The sequence below is a fragment of the Sander lucioperca genome, chromosome 17 (genome assembly GCF_008315115.2).
Source record: "Sander lucioperca isolate FBNREF2018 chromosome 17, SLUC_FBN_1.2, whole genome shotgun sequence".
Classification (NCBI taxonomy): domain Eukaryota; kingdom Metazoa; phylum Chordata; class Actinopteri; order Perciformes; family Percidae; genus Sander; species Sander lucioperca.
In genome coordinates, this window is record NC_050189.1 from 21864490 (window position 1) to 21883998 (window position 19509).

Genomic DNA, 19509 nt, shown 5'->3' on the forward strand with positions numbered 1-19509 from the left:
GTAACTTACATTGCTGAGCCACTGATCCTCCTTTTTTTTAAATGTTAGACATTTTAGTTTAAACTATAATGATGTCTGAAACACTTTTATAGATTTGTAAAAGCTTTATATGATAAAGAGAGATTTGACTGTTTCTTTTCAACATGTAGACAACATGAAACCAGGTCAGTTCTAAAACATATACCTTATCAAATCAGGACCAATTATCCCGGAGAGGCTATAGATTTTTAAACACATTTCCAGATCTGTAAAAGTGTATGTAGAGATAAACTTCAATTAATTTCCCTGTAACTGCACAAATGGGAAGCTTTGAATGGAAGCCAACTTCAGCGTTGAACAAATGTATGGGGATGGAGGTTGTTGCAGGCCAGGATATACTTTGATTATATTTTCTTTTTTAGTACATATTACAATCAAGAAACTGCTAGGTTATTAATACAAGGGTTATATGCAGTGGTGGGAAGTAATATATTAGAACTGTAACAAAGTAGCCTACAAATTGGACCAAATAGGCCTACTCGACTTCACTACAATATTTTCATTTCTGGCTACTTTATACCTGTACTCCACTACGTCAAAAGAATGTACTCATGTAAATGTACATGATTACAGTCGACCACTGAATATACTGTAAAATCAGCCATTCACTCACATTTATTTTTTTTTCTTATTAAGGTACAACATACCAGCTGTTCAGCTACTCACATGCGGGATTTAGGATTAGCTGGATGGCCATATCTCGAATGCTGTCTGTAAACATTCGAACACTGTACAACCACAGGACACATCTCGGTTTAGTGGACTATGGGAGTTTTACCAACATTTCAAATGATGATCTTGACCATCTTATTACTCAGGTTCTTAGTCAACCCCTGGCTCAGGAGAGACCTACATCACTGGTAGTTGAGAGGGAGAGGGATTAGAGTTCAGAGATGGCGAGTGTGCGAGAGCAATTAAGAATACTAGATCCCGTGGGAGAGCCTTAAGAGGACGAAGGGCAATACAAAGGAGGGTCTACAATGTCTCTGTCCCAAATCAAGTGTGGATGTATTGTTTGTAAATTTATTAACATTAGTCATTACTGCTAGATTGTGAATGAAGCAATCAGAAAGATTGATGTACTGATTTAGGAAAAACAAAACAATGTCAAATAAATAAAATACATTATGGAACGTAGGACAGCAAAGCCAATAAACTTCAATTTTGATGAGCAATCAAGTGTTTCAAAATAATAACATTCTTCTTATTCCAGGCACATTGACACAAACCAACAAGTTGAATCCATGGGGATTTGTGTTTCATGGAGGAGTGATGGCTACAGCCGCTGCATTACTACCTACGATGTTGCACAGACAACAGAGCAGCAACTGCCTTGCAACTTTTTCAGGGTGCTGTTGATGTATTTGGACTCCCACATCATGTCAGGAGTGATGCTGGGAGTGAAATATCGATATAGCACGGTTATGATTGAAAATCGAGGGGCAAACAGAGCAAGTTTCATGGTTGGACGTAGTGTTCATAATCAAAGAATCGAAAGATTGTGGGGAGAACTAAACAGGGTGGTGTCAGCATATTTTAAGAACCTTTCCTCTTTATGGAAAATGTTGGAATTTAGACAGCACTGACCCACTTCACATTAGGGCTCTTTACCATGTTACCTTCCAAGAGTAAACAGATCTGTGGATGAGTTTGTAAGGCAGTGGAACAAACCACAGCTTAAGGACAATGGAGAGCAGGTCCCCACTGCAACTCTGGACAGTGGGAATGCTCCAACTGCCTCAAGATGTAAGACTGAATCATGTGCATGTGCAACCCCCTTATTACCACCACTGGGACGTTGATTTAATGCAAATATCCAATGATGACGATGGAAATCATGGGATAGAACATTTTCTCATCAGCATGTGACCTGCTTCAAAGAAATGACTAATAATAATTAGACAAAAACCCATAGCAATTATCACCACATATGTACTGTACAGTGTGTGCTGTGTATATTATGTATCATTTTACAAAATGTATAATTATAAACCATATTGACAAAGATGAACCCTGTGTTTTATTACTTAGTTACTTCATTTTGTATACAGTTTTGTTAACTATCTAATAGAAAAATATTACATTTAAAGTCTGCGATGCACATATCCCACCCACAATAGATAATAAAAAGCCAGTAAGCCAGTACACCACAAAGTAGTAACCAGAATCATTTATTTGTTAGAAGGCCATACCACAACCTTGAATCAATATCTGCCATAGCAATGGGGCTGGACAAATTTATAAAACAATTACAACAACCATCCTGTCCTCCTGTACAAAAGAACTAATGGGTTGTTAGAGCAACTTGTTCTTTTAAGACCCATAGCTATGTACATTTGTTTGGACACATCTAGCTACCCCAAATCGATTGAAAGATTGCCATGTATGATTTTTTTTAACTCTTACCATGACCTTTTCTTAACCATAACCAAACTGTGTTTTTAATAAAAAGAAGAAAAAAATGCCACTTTTATCAACTTAAAATTTTCACATTATAAAATCTGAAACACAAAGCCATGGCTTGAAAAATATCTTCAAAAACTTAGAACTATGTTTTACTGTATATTTTTCATGTTGTTATTACAGCAAATGCTTGATTTTTCTCCATGGGATAACAAACAAAATAAACCTTGCACTTATGAAGAAAAAAAAGAAAATCATAACAAGCTTTACAAGCCATCCATTATTTTTTAAGTCATGCTCTTCCAAATCCAGGTGAATTGCGTATGGCAAATTCATGTCAGATCTGAATCAGTGTATCTGCATGAACTGGTATGCGAAGAATATTTTCGCAAGTATTAGCCACTGGAAATCGGGAGTGGGTGATGAATTCAAGGCTGGGCTTTGGAGAGAACCCAGGGCTGGAATGCTGTCACATCCAGTGAAGAAAACAAGAATATCTTCTAGAGAGACATCGTTTTCAACTGGAAAACATAAACAGAGAGTAGCCCAATTAAATCATATATATGTCTGATATTTAATTAAGTATTATACTACTGGAGTAATACAGAAGTGATGTAAGAATGGTGACTATTGAAATGACACTGGAATTTGGAAGGGTTGCCTGGGTTAGTGAATATAGTGCATAGTGCACCATTTACCAACAAAAAATAGATAGGAGCTAGCAACATTATTTGCACACAACAGCTATAACAACCAAGATATGTTGGTACTGTAGATGTACATCTGCTAGTTTGGATTATGGTACATATAAATTGTATTACTTTGTGGAGGGATCCAATTCAACACTGCATACTTTTTGTTGCAGCTTTTTTGCAATCAAAGGAAAGAAGCAGATCAATAGCCAAAATCCAAGTCATGAGCAGCAAGGCTGGGTTTGGGGCTTCACAAAGTCACTTTAGCTTGTTTAAATCTGTTTAAGGATTGAGATTTATCACACATAGTAGTTACTTGGATGTAACTCGACTTCAATAAGTGTGTGTGGAGCCCTGTAATGGCATTTGCTTTTTGGTTTAGGCTCCGCGGCGGCACTCAAGAACATTATTTTGACTGAATTTGTACATGATGATACATGATAACATGTATTATTATGCATTTCATTAATTTGTAATTAACTTAATTCAATGAACACACAATTGAATTGTTTTTTGCATCTACGATTTAATATTTATCACTTTGTATTTATGTAAATGTTATTAAATTCAGTTTACATTCAGTGTTTTCTTTGGTAATACTGTCTACACAAATTTCTATTACCTAATTTATATTTAAGGGTATATATTAACTTTCATGATTTCTATTTTTATAGTTAATTTATGAGCATTGTTGGAGTGAGCCTGATGCCCTTCATTGCCAACAACTCCTGTAATCATTGTGCATATGACAACAATAATGTCCTTAAACCGCTCAGCAGTAGTGGCAGAGCAGCAGTGATACAGTAGCTAATCAGTAAGGGTGTCACCAACTTTCTGACCGAAATTAAGTCACAATCTCGAATTTCGAATTTAAAAATGGAATCGTCGATACTGCCACGCCCCCATGTCATGTCCGGTCAGCTTGTCAAGCGGAAAAAACACGTGTTGAAGTGCTGCGAAGAAATGCAGGAGACCCATCGACAAAACATGAAACCCCTCCTCTTACTGAAGTCGCCGGTGTGGAAATATTTGGATTTCCAGTGAGTTATGTTGACAATGTTCGCGTTGTCGACAAAAAAGCCACAGTTTGCAAGCTCTGCTATGTGTTTACCATATTCTGTGTGTTTACCACTGCACATTAGCCTAGCAGCTAGCAGAGTTTTCCTTCTGTTTATAGCTTAATCCCGACAAAACCGCAATGATGAATTTCAGTCTGCATGCACGTTTTGTAGCCTAAACAGAGCATCTTATATTTAATTTAATTTTTTTGTTTATGGTTTAGCTCAAACACCCCTTACTTATTCAAAGAGTGGAACGCGATCCCAACTATTATTAGTGTATTAGTTTAAGTCGGTTTAAATTAAAAAAAGAAGTAGGCCTATGCACTGGCGTGTCCTATGTGTTCCTATTAGTGTTATGTGGAATTATCATTTCTATATTATTGTAGTGCACTGTATATGCCCAGGGACAACAGATGGAAATTAGCAATTCAAATTATAAAGGTTGGTGTCATAGCATGTTACCCACTTTATGTACAACTGTTCATTTATCATAAAGACTGAAACTCAACTTATAATAAATCAGAAAACAAATGCACCAAAAAAGTATGAACTAAATACTAAATCGTATAGCCTGTCATAATTTAAATAGGTCTCCCGAAGAGAAACGGGTATGTCTCTCTGGGTATGTGTCTCTCCACCGCCTGTGTTTGTGTGTTTGTGTGTGTGTGTGTGTGTGGTGTGTTGTGTGTTGTGTGTGGTGTGTGTGTGTGTGACGGCCAGCCAGCGAGGTTGTAGCCCGCAGGCACTTGTGGAGTTTATATTTTAACTCCGAAAAGACAGTTAACCACAAGTTCCCGTTAATCTTATGATGGACATGTGTTGTGATATTTAAACAAACAATCCGTCAACGGCGAAATAAAATCCTCAATTTAAAAGACCAGTCTGAGAGACCTCCAGCTTACAGCGGGGTCTCCGAGCGTGACTGTCTGAGCAATGAGCTAGCGGCACCGGCAGGCGCTAGCTGGCTATCGCGTCACTTTATGGAGCTTCTCAACTCCGAAAACTTTTAAGCAAATTGTCAATTCGTCAACGCGTCAACAACGCCTATATTCAAAATCTAACAGTTAATTTCTTGCCTATAACATTCTCAGAAGTTAATTAAGTGATGAATAAGATGTCAAAAATTGTTAAAATTGTCCTGTTGGTCTGTCGAAATGAATGTTGGGATACGGGTGCTGCCAAGTTCATACAAGTTACCAACCATGCATCCTTGGTAAAATGGGCGTGTCAAGAACATTTACGGAAATCTTAACTGTTCTTGGTGAAATGCAAACTTGTGTATTGGGACAGTACTTTGGCAACAAGGTTTTAAGGATTCACCTTACCTGAACAAGGGAGACAGAAGTTCATTCCAGCTCATGACTATTTAAGCCATGGCAGAAGACAAATAATAGTAAACTGTCTCATATTGAAATACATTTCCAAAATGCAGAACTTACTTTCAGCATCCTGAAGATAGTCTTGCCAGAAAGCCAGGATCCGGCACTCTTCTCGAAATGCATTACTCCCTCTTTCGGAGTAAATGATCTCAAAGAGATTCTCCACATCAGTTGCTGTTAAACCCTTTTCAGCCTTCACAAAAGGCACTTTGTTTGTAGAGGGTATCTCTGGAGAGCATCTAGGACACCTAGAGATGTTAAACCATCTCTGAACCTAGTAAAAAGGAAACACATGTTAAAGGGTAGTTCATATGATTTAGCACCTATGTTGCAAACCAGAGTTTTTTACATTTTAAATCTTTAATTTAGGTCCCTAATGAATTCCAGGAAAATAAATTATACGTTCTGTTGCACTAGTACACTATAAAATTGAACTCTGCATCCACCATTTCATTTTTTCATATACTGTGGTAAGGCTGCATGATTTGAAGAAAAAGTCAAATTGTGATTGTGATTTACTATACTGCGATAATGATTGCGGTATAATGGTATCATGACTTTGATTATCAAGAAAAATGCATAAAATAGGCTACTTACATTTTTAAATATGTATTATTTTTAAATAACTTAGTATTTTACAAATTAAATAAAAACTAATACAAATTGTTATTAAAATAATACATTTTGTATGCCCTTATAAACAATGTAATTTAAGCTGGGTGTTATATAATAACTAGTGATTAAGTTACAAAATATGCTTTGTACAACCTCTTCTTAAAGTTTGCGTGCTGTGAAACCCTCTACACTTGTGATACTCATGTGACTATACGCGATACAAGTGCTACTGCCTAAACAGACTGGTCACTGGTCATCTTTTGTGGACATTGTTAGAAGGGGCATGCCTAATACATCCATGGGGTATCGTAATTTGGAGGGCGGATTCAACGTAGATTCAACACAAAACCATAATCAGGCATTGAGTAAAGGCCAATTTATTGTTCTGCATTAAATCAACGCCGTGGGTACGTACGTAGGTACGTGGAGCTACAGACCCTACGCCGTAGCCTGATGTGCACCTCAAAAGTTTAACTACTTGTCACGGCGACGCATGTCGCTCGGCCATGGCTTGGTAGCGTTGCATCCTCCCTTTTAACTTTTCCTGCTACAGATTTCCCAGTGTGGTCAGAAAGAACAGGGGAGACACTTTGTTTCTCTCACTATGACTCTAGAGTCGGTACACGCTCTGAAGCATCACTCTTTCACTCACTGTAACACACACACACACACACACACACACACACACACACACTTTTGGCCATTTTACCACCATAAACATAGCAGTTGTTTTTCTGACAAAATACAATTATAGTATATGCTCAGACATAAAAATACCTTTCAAAAGGTGCACGGGTCCGCTGGAGGACATACCAGTGTGCCAAGTCCAAAGCAGTGTCTTTTTTGTTTTCCAGTGTTATGCGAACATTGTGACCAGCAAGACTGATTAAGCTGGCTGCCTGTGCAACTGCCTCTTGCAGTTGTGATTCAGTCTCAGCCCGTAAGATCTAAAAATATAAAAATATAAATAGGATATGAAGATAGTATCTATTGACTCTGTTATTGAGAATGATTATACACAACTGTTAGCGTTACTGTTTAAATTGCATGTTAATGAGTGCACGCTAAATGAATAGTTTGTAAATATGATAGAATCCATGAAATATATGCTCACCGACTGCACCTGTGACCTTGTTTCTTCATCAGTAATATGTTCAGTTTTGACCTTCACGTTGTCTGGACCCTTTATAAGACACTCGTACAAGAGTTCAGAAAGGAAACACGGACTCTGCCCCCCATGGGCGATTGACATTGCCATGATCTGACCAGCATAAAAGTATCCATTGTCTTTCATTGCTGTAATCATATGAAAATAAAAAACATGTTAACTGTTCACAACAAAATTATATTTATGTCACAATCTCCCCGCCCATCTGTGTGAGATTAGAGAACTCAGGTTAATTTTCTTCTAAACTTCATTTCTCAATAAAGTAATATAGATACTGTACAAAACATGAACATTTCTTACATTTTCTAAAAAATAATTTCAGGTATAATGTATTTATTGATCCAAAAAAATCCAATAATGGCCTTTTAAAGCAAAAGTACCTTTGGAGTTGCATGTAAGGACTTTAGCATTAAGTGGACCCTCAAAGATGCCAATCTTGTCCTTGATTTCGTGTAGACAGAGTCGGAAAAACTCACGAGTAGGACCTCCATTGTCCACAGCACCCTCAGATATCCCATAGTCATCAGTGAACTTAACGTCTACCTTCTTCTCGGGTGAAAAATTGGATCTGCCCATGGCTCTGGATGCTCCATCCCACACATTTCTTCTGACAATATTGAAGCGTACAGTGCTGTCATTATTTACTCGAGAAGCAATCTGCTCCATTATTCTCTCCAACGTCACCTTTAAATCACTGAAACAATAATAAACAATACAATGTAGTTATTGTCAATGGTTATACCTCTCCCACTGAACTAGCATGTAATATCCACATCATTGTAACCAATATTTAGTTTATTGAAACCTATTTACATACAGTAACGTTTGTGATAATGGAAATTATCAGTTTTACTTTTTCTTACTTATTCAGAATAACGTAACAAATAAATAGCAAAGAGCAACAGAACCATTTCCAACACTGGCAACCACCCTCCCACCAATAGGAAATTGACAAACCACAAAATCAACACATAGGGGCCTTATTTTAACGATCTAAACGCATGGTGTGACGCGCCTGGCACAGGTGCGTTTAGGGTGTGTCCAAATCCACTTTTGCTAGTTTGACGGAAAAAAAGGGTCCGTGCGCCGAGCGCATGGTTTAAAAGGGTTGTACTTAGTGTCTTAACCCTTGTAATGTGTTATCAAGCACATTTTTTGTGTTAGCGGGTCAAATATGACGTGATTTAAATTTAAATACTCATAAAACAATGATTATTATCCAATATTGTTTTTTTCACGCGTGAGAAGTTATTATGTATTCATTTAAATGTAAACACTCTTTAAAATGTTATTTTTGGCTCCATGGACCTTTGATCTTAAGTATACAACTCGTTTTTAACTTAAATTTTTTTTCAAAATTCTAATTCAAATTCACTCGTTATGTTTCCACTAATGAAGACAATGGGTAATTATGTTATCTGACTATAACAGACTAATATTAGAATACACCTCCAAAATTATTTGCATGTTGGGTTTTTTCAACTTAATATTATAAACCATAGTGATATCTGTGGTGTTACGGGTCAAAATTGACCCGTATAGATTTAGGTTAGGAAAAAGGTAAGCCCATACCCATCTAATGAAGAGGAGGGTCCAAGTGACCCAGATGTTCAAAAGAGTTCTTTAAATAAAAAATAACTGACATTTAATGGTTGTCAATCCCTTATCACACCCAACGCAGAGCACCAACTGAGAACAGCAACTCAACATGGAAGGGTGTTGCTGGATGTGGAACGACAAAACACACCTGGATGCTAACATGGGGCTGTTGCTTCTTGCTGGGGTATACAGATCCTGGAATGACGCTACAGCTTATGGGATGCTGAGTCATGCCAGAGTATACTGCATGCTACCATGTCACTTCGGACTTTTATCTGTCATACTCTGTTTCAAGAGTAAGGGATATTGGGACAAATGGGTGGAACACTTGCTATACATGTAGCCTCATTCGAGGATCTGCACACGCCAGTAAGAAGCAACAGCGCCATGTAAGCATCCAGGTGTTGTCGATCTCCATCTAACAAACACCCTTCCATGTTTGTCGTCGGATCTTCTCAACAGATGGCAGTATGAACAGCTCAAATGCTGTCTTGATATCTTGGACATGTGACACAGCAACCCCAGAGTCATTCTGATGTCTCAGTTGGTGCTCCGCCTTGGGTGTTATAAGGGATCGATGAACATTTGATTTGTATATCGTTCATGTCACCCCCCTAAAGATGATACTAACTTGGGACCCGTAACATTTTTTTTAGAGACATTTACAATTTACTAAAATTCTCACAACATTTGTTGTGTTAAAATAGCCATATCTGAGAAAATCATGAAGCCTGTTCCAATAAAAAAGTAAATGGTATTTTTTACACATCTGAAATTGAAAACAACAATATAAGGGTTAATTAATCATAGGTGTGTTTTGGGCGTAACATGCAATATCAAGTCATCTCCCATTCCCTTTAAAAGCCAGGTGCTTTTGTACCTTGGCGCATTGCTATTATAATGGTGGATTTGCTTTTCATTCTTAATCTTTGCTATTTAAACGACGCGGGCACTGGACAGGAAATTGACAACTGCGTCAGTCTTAAACTAGCAAGACTAACAAGCAACTAACAAGACACTTGCATCGGGCTTTGCGCTGCGCCGGGTGCAAGATAGGGCCCATACTGTACAATAAAACATAATGCATATTATTGCATGGGTAATCTTCAAACCTGACAAGTGACCATGAAAATGATTGAGAATCAAATAAAGATGAAAATGTCAATATTGTGCAATGATAAATACTGATATTTCTGACTCATTTAGGTTGCAACTTGCTAATTGGTCTCACTACTAGTTTAGACATTATAATAGTTATTGCTATCCTGAAGTACAGTTTAAATAATTAAATTGTATATAATATGTTCTACTGACCTCTCACTTGCACTGGAATCTAAAGACCTTGAAATCGCTTCCTGGAGATCATGGTCATCAGAGAGATATTCTTCCTCAAATAGGTCCAGGTATGTACTACAATATAAAATAGCAATATTTTATAATAGATATTAAGGTACAAATATATGATTTTAACACAGACAGTTGCATTAGCAATAGACTAAGAATATCCTTGCTGGTCTAATAACTTACGTTAACTAATGTTCTCAAATGGACAGTGCGTTATTAAAGTTATACAAATAGAGGACACCATGATTCAGTATAAAGTAAATGTATTTTACACACAAATTATACTGTTAATAAAGGTCACTAAAGCCCAGACCATAGAAAAGCTGTATGAAGAGACAGAAATGTCAAAATATTAACCTGTAGGATGTGCTGGATGAAATATTGCCAGATGGTTGGGGACCATGGGACACACCAGAGGTGTTGCCACTGGAGATTGCAGAGGTTCCACTGGACAGGATGAGGGTCTCATCAATAGTGATGACAGGAGGACTAGTGGACATGGTGGCGGTGTCAGCTGAGATGGAAGGTGCATCGGTGCAAATATCTTCGGTAGCAACACACCAGATAACTTGATCACCACTGGAGATGGAAGGGTTATTTCTGAAGAGGGACTGGGCCTCAACAGTGGAGATAGCTGAGACAACTTCTTTGGAAATGTCACCTACACTACCAATGACTGCAAGAACATGGAAAAATAGTGGGTTAACATTTAACTTTTGAGTAACATTAAACTGATATGAGATGATCAGAACCCATCTTGTACAATGCATGTAAGTGGCGGAAAAAACAAAATTACTTACAATAAATAAATTGTGAAAACACAAAAACAACCAGTCAAAATCTGCCTGTCTCTACATCCAGCCACATTCTCACCTCAAACCACTGGCATTCACATGTTGTCCACCAGATGCCTTTTGACTTTCCTTTTTTTCCTCCTTTTCCCATAAAAAAGACTGCCACACCCAACTACATACCTATTCTTAATTCCCTCATGAGCCCTACAGTTACCTGACCTTCCCTGTCCACCTGTTTCCACTTTTTTAATCCGTCCTGCAGCTACTTAACCAGGACATTCTAAATTTCAGTTTGTTGAAGTTACAATGTTGTTTATGTGCATTGTGGTATGCCTTGGAGAAGCCAGCTCCACTTGGACTTGTACCTGCCTGTAAGCCTTCTTTATCATTAAGAAATCACCAAAAAATAGTCCTGCTTTCTCCTACATCTACATTTAGTTTCTATCCCTATTATCCTGCACAACATGACCAATATCATATAAACTTGTTTGTAGATGCATGTACTGTAGATAAATTAATTTACCACATTTGTCACTGTCTGACATTTGAGCAAAATCAAGGCTCTCTGCATGGCTGTCTTCCCCAGAAGATGGCTGTCAATTGAAGCAGACAACAAACATTATTTATCAAATACAGTGCACTAACAATAAAACAACATGGCAAATGTATTATATGAGGGCATAGAGCAATTAATAGTGTTTAAGACATCCAGTTTGAAATACAGTATTGTCATTGCTAGTCATCATTTTTTTTTAAATCTTCATGCACTAGCCTACTTACAGATTGGTTTTCTTCACTCAAAATGACCTTGTCAGGCCTGACGTAAATGGACTTTTGATGGAAGAGTTTTTCAAAAGGCCTCCACTCAACTTTTGATTGGAGGTTAGGGATGGCTCGACTAGTTTGTTGTGACAAGGCATCAGGATTTGTAACCTAAGGGAATAAAAAGCACACTGTAAATTAAACTTGTTAAAAGTAAAACACTACACTACATAGAAAGGTTTTAGTTTCAATACATAATTTGTGTCCACAGAGAAATTTACATTCTGTCAGGTTTTGCAAGTCACATAACTTTAAAGTAATTACATATTTACAATCACAATGTGATGGGAATGTAAAAAATGTTTTTAATTTACAACACACCCAAAAATATCCTTTCATAATACAGTATGATATTATTGCAAAAATATAAGAAAACGCGTAACAAATGTGGCAAAACGGATCAAAAGCTTACCTGCAGCCCTCCAGAATTGGCTGGAAGGCCACCGTTATTGCCTGCAACACTCTTCCGGAATCCCAGTCACAGCGAAATTCCAGGGCAGATTTAATATGTCCCTTTTCAAAAAGCCAAGCTTTGCTGGCCCGCCTTGGTACATTTGTTGATTTATGGTGTGGCAAGAGAATTACCTCTTTGGTAAAAGACTGAGCCACAGGACAGCTCAATTGTGCCTGAAACCTTAAACATTAAAGAAAAAAAATCTATACTCAATTACATTAAACACTGTAAATATATGTACTACATTATACAATTATATACAATAGTATTAGCTAGGTTTAGGTTTAGCTCCTCAGTACATCTGACTTGCTCACTGATCACAACCCCATCAGGCTTCTCAGGTCATCAGGCAGAAGCCTTCTAGCAGTTTTAGAATTTATTTTTTTATTTAAAACGTAATTAACGTCTTCTAGCTGTACCCAGAAATAGATTCAGGTCTGGTGAGGGGCATCAGTTACTGTGCGTGTGTGCGTGTGTGTGTGTGTGTGTGTGTGTGTGTGTGTGTGTGTGTACACATTTGTATGATCGCACTTGCATGTTTTTGTTGTCTTATTATGTTTTCTCTATTTCTATTCATGCTTTGTTTTAATGGACATGCAGATTTTAATGTAAAGGACTTCAGGGTTTAGCCAGTTGCAGAGCCATAGAGAACTTCTCTTTCACTCTGGCCAGCTGTAATGAATGCTGCAATACAAATAAAATTGACATTGAATAGTAGCCTACAGAGTATAATCACTCATATTTTCTGTTTACAAACAGGCAACTGTCTTAATAGTGAATTTATTTTAAACTGTAGTTATGTTTTTGTGGTTGATTACATTAATATTAGCACTTGTATCTTACATGGTATGATCTTAAATTGGATTCTTGAATTAGATTTAATGCAATTTATTAATTTGAAAGTTATTTTAAATAAATTATAAAAGCCTCACAAAACATCTTGAATCCAATTACTTAACTTTACTACTAGTTAAATTCGGATGTTGTTACTGCATTAAAACAATTAAAACGTTACTAATATCAAGCTAATAGAGCTCAACATTTAAAAAAAAAAGGCAAAAAAGGGCAAAGTTACAAGACCGTGTACAGAAACTTACAAGACCGTGTACAGAAACTATCATAGACGTCAATGTTAAAAGCTCGCTCTAGACATTCGCGGTTTCGGTAAACGTTTCCATGGTAACAGCGAGCAATCAGAGACGTTGCTGCTACGCTTAGGATTTGTGGGTAGTGTAGTTTTTCTCCATATGATCGCGAATAAAAGTTTTTCTAAAACAAGGTTGATTTCATACGGATGTCTAGCTATACAGGAGCAGAAACTTTCGTTTCACAACCACGTAGCTCCACTACACTGTTGAGATCTATAAGCTTAAGTTACTGCAAAAAACAAAAACACGCTGAATGAAGTGCTTTAGCTAACTCATTTCCTTTAAATAGCTAGATGGGATTTAAAATGTAAAAGATAACGTTAGAAATCTCTGGGCCCTATATTTACAAAGTTTGCTGTTCAAATGACTAATAATGAGGCTACTTTTGGAATTGGCCCGGTCCAGTAGGACCAACGACCGTTAGCTATATCACTATTCTAAACTACCAGCTAGACTGCTTTGACAGTAACAGTAATTGTACCTCTCGAAGCACTAGCTAGTGGCTATTCTACCGCTGTCTGATCAGTTAGTTTGTGTTATTGTGTTACTTTGGTGTTTATTAAAATATTAGTTTGGATTCGAACTAGGTAAAACACCAAAGCCATACAATAACCTGGCTGCGTTAACGTTAAAATTACGTTTTGTCAATGGAGTCTGGTGGCTTTGAAAAGAGCAATAGCACGGATATTTCTGGTTAAACTAACTATTCAAATGCATTCAATTACATTGTTACCTTCTGTGTCCTCGGCCCGATCGCGTTGAGGGGCGAAAATTATAAGTCGGTGCTGTAGTGGGGGCCACCTGGTTGAAGGTTGACGTTGAAGGCGTGTTGACGTTAGCCTGATGATAGGGACCTGCCTGGCCAGCGAGGTTCCCTACATTCGGTCTTCCACGATGAAAAAGTGAATAAACTTCTTCATCGGGAGAACGGTACTGGATACGGTACTGTTACCAGTGTTTTGGCCCGTACATGCATTCGCCAGTGTGTTAATAATCTCTTCATTGCTCAAAATTGCTGACACTAGATTTCTTGCTGATTCGCTCATAGTGTCACACTTCGGTTAAGATTTATCACAACGAAAACACAAGATGGCGCCAGACAATGACGTCAGATTCCATTTCAACTTCATTCAATATATATTCAAGGTTCATTCAATATATTCAGACTTCCATTCAATATATATTCAAGGTTCATTCAATATATTCAGACTTCCATTCAATATATATTCAAGGTTCATTCAATATATTCAGACTTTCATTCAATATATATTCAAGGTTCATTCAATATATTCAGACTTTCATTCAATATATATTCAAGATTCATTCAATATTCAGACTTTCATTCAATATATTCAGACTTTCATTCAATATATATTCAAGGTTCATTCAATATATTCAGACTTTCATTCAATATATATTCAAGGTTCATTCAATATATTCAGACTTTCATTCAATATATATTCAAGGTTCATTCAATATATTCAGACTTTCATTCAATATATATTCAAGATTCATTCAATATATTCAGACTTTCATTCAATATATTCAGACTTTCATTCAATATATATTCAAGGTTCATTCAATATATTCAGACTTTCATTCTATATATATATATATATATATATATATATATATATATATATATATATATATATATATTCAAGGTTCATTCAATATATTCAGACTTTCATTCAATATATATTCAAGGTTCATTCAATATATTCAGACATTCATTCAATATATTCAGACTTTCATTCAATATATATTCAAGGTTCATTCAATATATTCAAACTTCACATATATATATAATAATTTCCTAAATGGCATGCCATAATATATATACATATATATATATATATACATATATATATATACATACATATATACATATATACACATATATATATATATATATACACATACACATATATACACACACACACACACACATACATATTGCGAGGAATAGTGGACCCAAACGCAGCGATGAGGCAGGCAGGCAGGAGAAGGTTGTACTCAAAGATTTAATTAACAAAAAACGGCAGTACAGCGACTGGAAAACAAGGGTAAAGATACAAAACGGGGACAAGCTGACGGCACAAGGACACAAACTGACTGGGCAAAGACACAAAACAATCTGACAAGAGGAAAAGGGAACACAGAGGTTAAATACACGAGGTAATGAACAAATGAGGGACAGGTGATACAGCAGGTGAAACACATCAGGGCGGGGCAGGACAATCAACAAAGGAGGGAAACACAGAGTAAAACTAGACATGACAAGACAGAAAACAGACTATCAAAATAAAACAGGAAACAGGAACAACAGACAGAAAACATGACATCAACTTAACACAGAACCTTGACACAACACAGGGATTAACCAAAACATACACAATACAGAATAACCAACAAAAACAGGGACCATACAGAAAACAACAAGGAAGCAACAGAAAAGCACAAAACACAGGGCAAAATACAGAAACCATAACAGAAATGTCCAAACCGCAACAATATATATATATATATATATATATACTTTTATATATGAATATTACTAATATAATAAAATAATTTGAATTATTACATGTTTATTTTAAACAAGTTTAAACTATTATAAAAGTGACATTTATTTGCAATAAAAAATAGGTACAAGATTTCCCTTTACAAATATACATAAAGAAATGCTGCATGTTGAAACCCCCACCCTGTAGAGAGAACTGCACTACTGTGGAGGTATACATATGGAGGATAGACATAAAAAATTCAATTCAATTCAATTTTATTTGTATAGCGCCAATTCATAACAAAAGTTATCTCAGGACACGTTTCAAATAGAGCAGGTCTAGACTGAACTCCTTATAACATTATTTACAGAGACTCAATAGTACCACCATGAGCAAGACAAGGGCAATGAAAAACTGCCTGTTAAAATGCAGAAACCTAGGACAGACCCTTCGGCTCTAGGTGGGTGGTCGTCTGACTCGACCAGTTGGGGTGAGAGAGAGAGAGAGACAGACAGACAGACAGACAGACAGACAGACAGACAGGTGCACAGCAACAACAGTATTGGCAATGGTAGTCAAGCAGGACCATGGCAGGAGGCTCCACTAGGATCCATGAGAACCTGCGAGACGAGAAAGCACAAGAACTCTGGGGAAGAAGTGAATTAGTAACATGCATTAATGGGACATGTATGAGTGCAGAAAGAGAGAGAGAGAGAAAGAGACAGTGCACCATGGGAAATCCCCCGATAGTCTAGGCCTATAGCAGCATAACTAAGGGATGGTTCAGGACTCTCCTGATCCAGCCCTAACTATAAGCTTTATCAAAGAGGATCGTCTTAAGCCTACTCTCAAATGTGGAGAGGGTGTCTCCCTCCCAAACCACAACTGGAAGCTGGTTTCACAGGAGAGGAACTTGGTAACTGAAGGCATCTTTAAGCTGGATATTCTACCCCGTTCTGTCAAAGTCCTCACTCCTGAAGTGTCCTGTCAGAGGCAACAACACCGTCCCTTCTTAGGGCAAATTCCCACTGCCTCCTCATCTCTCCGGTTTTGGGAAACCTTAAAAACGTGAGAAACGTACCCAGATATATAAATTATTGTCAACATTTCCAACCATTTTTTCCTTCTTTCAACATTAACGGTAAGGACAAAAATACACACCTAAATTATCATATGTTTGGGGTAATTTTATGTATGCATGTCTGCATGTATGCATCATGTATGCATGTATGTACTTTAGAATAAGACAACCACACTAAACTAGTTATAAAAAGGTGTCCAAAAGAAACATTCAGCGATTGTGTAAACAAACTTCTAAAAAGCCTTGGGTCAACAACAATCTTGTAATACTATTATGTCATAGCCCTGTTATATATGCCATAGTTCCTGTGTAACAGGACCTGTATTGTACATACATCCACTAAGTAACTAACAGTTATCCAAAATATCATCATAATATTGTCATATCTTACAGGTGAAAGGTGATTCCACAGGCTCTCGTTTTGAGACTCCGGCGATTGGAGCATCCGTAGGTTGCACAAACGTCTGGCATCTTCTCTTATAAAGACAGCAATTTCCTGTATCATAATGTAAGATGTTGTTAACACACCAAACCATTTGGAAATCATGTGCAACTAAAGTTATATTGAAAGGAAAGAGCAATTATGCCCCTCCCACTGATGTAAAATTGCTGGGTAGCAGCTAAACTGTAACGTTAGCTGCTACTAGGTCTCACTCACAGCTTCTTGTTATTAGCCAGCTAGGCTAATAACTACAACCACACTCACAGCTTATTGTTATTAGCCACCTAATAACTACAACCACATCCACAAAGATTGTAATTTAGACAAAAGATTAGTTGTCATAAAATCGTTATTGGTGTCAGTAAAACCTATATAATTGAACAGCTCAATTGTGGTCTCAGCCTTGAAAACTTGCGCAAGTAGTCGTGATACACAACTATGCTGCACGATTAAGTCGTTTTTCGAAAAGAAAAGCTGCAATTTCAACATGTTCAAGCATCCAGAATTATAGCCACGTTAATAACGTTTGTAAGAAACCAAATTTGTGTTTGTGCAGATCACTCACCTTACATCAGGTATCACAGAGCCCGCAAGAAAGCTTTTACCAGTTCTTCATGGAGAACAACCTTCAGAGCACTTTCACAGAGACTGTCAGCCTCCTCAAGATGCTCATCACCACACCCATGACAACAGCCGAGTCAGAAAGGTGCTTCTCTACACTGTAGAGGATCAAGACCTTCCTGAGAAACAGCATGACACAGGATCGCCTGAATGCTCTGGCTATGCTCTCCATGGAGAAGAAACTTGTCAGGGACATTCCTGACTTTAATAAAAGGGTCATTAAGAGGTTTGCCACTCAGAAGGACAGACGGGCAAAATTCCTGTACAAATAAGATCACACACACACACACACATTTCTTTGTATATAGTTGACCTTAGCATAAAAAAATCATCCAGTTATATGTGGTACTCTAGAAAGTCTTAATAGTACTAATATTACTGTATATACCGTAATTCCTCAAATAAAAACCGGGACCTTTATTTACCTGAACCAGGCTTGTATTTGAAGCAGGCTTTTATTAGAGCAAGGCCTTTATTTCTAATTCCATCTGTTTGATAAGTATAATTATTTTAAATAAACTGTTTTAAATGAAAAACCATAGCGTTCCAGTGGATAGAGATCATTCATTTTTTAAGAAACATTTGCAAAAATATCACCATATACAACAGCAGCCAGTAGGGCGACAAAACAATTTGGGTCAGAATGAATCAAACACCACCATTGTGTCAGTTTGAACCCTGTAAATGTACCGGGTATTTATTTCAAATACAGGTACTACAGTATTGCTGGTATATTACAATAAGAGCATACAGTAGTTGCTGGTTTGCAGCACACCAGTATCTGATTAACGTTACAGACGGTAGCTAGCTAGCTTTGTGTCTAGCTCCAGGCTAACTTCTTTCCTCCCACCTCCAGCTAGCTAGCCGTGCTCTGCTCTTGTCGGCTAATCTTGTCAGCTCGTCCTTCTGTTTCTTCCAGTATCAGATTCTCCTGGGGTCAATGTCGAAACGTCTCGCAGCTTTTTCACCCGAGTTTTCCTCCGCATACTTTAAAACTCTTTTCGTTTTGTTGTTGAAAAGTCCGTCACTAGCACCAGAGCCCGTCATTCTCTGCTAGCACTAAATGAGACCCGTGTTACATCCAATGTAGCTACTGCCATCTATTGGCACCTGTACGTTACTACAAACTACACTTGGCTGAGTAACAGATACAGCCACACTAAAATAACAATAATCCAGAAAAACAAAGTGTGGAAAAAAAAACATGAATATATTGTTGAATCTGTTAAATTAAAGCAGCCATATTATGCTCATTTTCAGGTTCATAATTGTATTTTAAGGTTGTACCAGAATAGGTTTACATGGTTTCATTTTCAAAAAACACCATATTTGTGTTGTAC

At 37.2% G+C, this 19509-nt stretch overlaps 1 protein-coding gene and 3 long non-coding RNA genes across 4 annotated transcripts in view; 1 reads left to right on the forward strand and 3 right to left on the reverse strand.

The window, feature by feature from the left end:
- Positions 1-19509, forward strand: part of LOC116060888 (muscle M-line assembly protein unc-89-like) — a 295447-nt gene that overhangs the window by 136422 nt on the left and 139516 nt on the right. The gene's annotated exons all lie outside the window — the stretch shown is intronic.
- LOC118493576 overlaps positions 1-19509 on the reverse strand; it is a 328097-nt gene that overhangs the window by 120760 nt on the left and 187828 nt on the right. The window lies entirely within an intron of this gene.
- The window catches only part of LOC118493574, a 208194-nt gene that overhangs the window by 49963 nt on the left and 138722 nt on the right, over positions 1-19509 (reverse strand). The gene's annotated exons all lie outside the window — the stretch shown is intronic.
- Positions 12204-14624, reverse strand: LOC116060906. The gene is made up of 2 exons (XR_004107615.2): positions 14252-14624; positions 12204-12550 (listed from the first exon to the last, which is right to left on the reverse strand). It is a non-coding gene; the product is annotated as an uncharacterized LOC116060906 (long non-coding RNA).